This window comes from Mustela nigripes, chromosome 16 (assembly GCF_022355385.1).
Source record: "Mustela nigripes isolate SB6536 chromosome 16, MUSNIG.SB6536, whole genome shotgun sequence".
Lineage (NCBI taxonomy): Eukaryota > Metazoa > Chordata > Mammalia > Carnivora > Mustelidae > Mustela > Mustela nigripes.
Window position 1 is genome coordinate 15300026 of NC_081572.1, and position 2374 is coordinate 15302399.

The 2374-nt window shown below is 43.0% G+C and overlaps 2 long non-coding RNA genes across 6 annotated transcripts in view; one reads left to right on the plus strand and one right to left on the minus strand.

The window, feature by feature from the left end:
* Positions 1-2374, plus strand: part of LOC132003897 (uncharacterized) — an 84973-nt gene that overhangs the window by 73542 nt on the left and 9057 nt on the right. The gene's annotated exons all lie outside the window — the stretch shown is intronic.
* The window catches only part of LOC132003898 (uncharacterized), an 8690-nt gene that overhangs the window by 856 nt on the left and 5460 nt on the right, over positions 1-2374 (minus strand). The window contains exon 4 of one of the 2 annotated variants that reach the window (XR_009400360.1): positions 1545-1648. This is a non-coding gene — a long non-coding RNA (uncharacterized LOC132003898). Of the gene's footprint in view, positions 1-1322; positions 1649-2374 lie in introns of those variants that run through there. The other variant, XR_009400359.1, reaches the window with a different exon arrangement.

The window sequence follows — 2374 nt, forward strand, 5'->3', positions numbered from 1 at the left end:
TTTTTTTTTTTTTTTTTTAATTTGACAGAAATCACAAGTAGGCAGAGAGGCAGGCAGAGAGAGAGAAGGGTAAACAGGCTCTCCGCTGCCAATGTGGGGCTTGATCCCAGGACCCTGGAATCATGACCTGAGCCGAAGGCAGAGGCTTTAACCCACTGAGCCACCCAGGTGCCTCTCAAATAAATCTTTAAAAAAGATTAAAAGTTAGTGACTTGTGGTTAGGAATAGGGCACGGGTCAGCAGCGGGGGTGGGGGGACTGTTTTCCTCCCTGCCTCCCGCCACTCTTAAGGGCCTAGTGTGGTCTCAAACAGCATGAGTTCTGGTGTCAGTTGGACTAGCGAGGAATCCTGGCTTTGCTACTTAAAAAGTTGTGATCTCAGGCAAGTTAATGTCCCTGGGTCTCAGAGATAAGGTCACCTACCCCATTAGGCTAATGTGCAGAGTAAATCACATGGTTTATATTTAGCTCCTACCACAGCAAGGGATAGGAGATATTCAGTATATACTATTTTGCTACATGTATCCCTTAAATGGGAATGACCTTACATGCCATAGGTAAATAGGGAATTGGTATAACATGAAGTCATGTTGGTTCCCGTATAACTTTTTTCTAGTATCTTCATATTTGAAGCAGCCAGAGGTAAGCCACCTTATGGTAACTGCCTCTTTAACAAGAGGAAATTCTGCATTCTGTGAAAGCCTTTAGGAAAAGCTGAGAATACACAGAGCTGCCCTCTTTACCAACAGAAAAGGACTGATGTAGGGATTTTAAGAATCTCTGGCAAGCTTTCAGGACAAATGAAGATGCAGATGAAGTTATGAAGACATTTCCCTTTAAACCAGGAGAAATAAGTAAATGCCACTCCTTAAAAATCCAGTATTGAATTGTGATGCAACTGGTCCCCATTAGGAACTAATGTTCTTGGGGCACCTGGGTGGCTCAGTCAGTTAAGCAAGTGCCTTCAGCTCAGGTCATGATCCTGGAGTCCTGGGATCGAGTCCCACATTGGGGGCTCCCTGCTCAGCAGGGAATCTGCTTCTCCTTCTTACCCTCTGACCCTCCTCTTTCATGTGCTCTCTCAAATAAATAAATAAAATCTTAACCAAAAAAAAGAAAGAAAGAGAGAGAACTAATGTCCTCCAGGACTTTTATTTCTAAAGCACCACGTTCAAGTGGTGAGTAGCCCCCAGTTCAAGGCCAGGATGCTATGTGTAGATGTTTGTGCACATCGGGGTTTAGTGGGGCTCCCATTCTTTTAGTTTTTACTTTTTTAAAAGATTTTATTTGAGAGAGCGCGAGCTTGAGCACAGGCAGTGGGGGAGCAGCAGAGTGGGTAGGGGGGAGAAGCAGGCAGAGCAGGGAGCCAGTGCAGGCTCCATCCCAGGACCAGAGATCATGACCTGAGCGGAAGACAGACACTTAATAGACTGAGCCACCCAGGCGTCCCCATTTTTGTTAGCTTTGACAGTTTTTGCGAGTGCTTTGGTTACAGAGTTGTATGGGCTTTGAGTGTGGTCTGCCCCAACCCAGTTTTGTCCCCACCGTGAGTCCATGCCGTAGACCATGGGAGCTTCTCAGGAACAAGTATATGCTATGACAGCAGAGACATCTGTATCCTGTTCCCTCCAATATTTCTTAGGCACTTACTGTAAAAAAAAAAAAAAAAAAAAAAAAAAGGCAATTTAAGTATACTAGTGAAAACAATGGCTCATATTTACTGTGTGTGCTCTACAGGCGAGTTAGCTTCCTTAATTCTCACAGCAGCCCTGTGAACTACGGGTTCCCTAGGACCTTCTCTGACTGCAGAAACTAAGGCTTACAAGGAACATGAGTAATCAATCAGAGGTTAAGTGACTTGCCCAGGTCACCCAGCTGGAACATGGTAAAGAATTAAAGCCTGTTTTTTCTATGCATTTAAACACATTGTATTGTTTCTATTGATGTCAGGGGTTTTTTTAAACATAAATGAGCATTACACTTACATTGTTTCTTTAATTTACAGGCGTTGCCCTATTAGGAAGCCCAAGTAAAGGAAAGCTGTTGGTAATTCACAGCTATTTACATTTCACAAGACTCGTATTTCATTCCAAGAAATCAGGCTCATCAATTATTTGCATTTGGTAACATGTTAATTATACAAATAATTAGCCGTGAGACTAGACATGAACATGAAAGTATAATGAATAGTTTTGCTAATTGCTCTTTTCTGTTATGGACAGTCCCTGATCTGAAGTATTAACAGCTCCAATATTCGGCTTGCTAAATTCTCTCTTCACTTCACGGAAAAGTCCAAATCAGGGATGACAGTTAGATTTTCTCTGTCATGCCAGGCCCAACCCGGTGATTGTGACTATTGAAAGCACTGTGTTGAG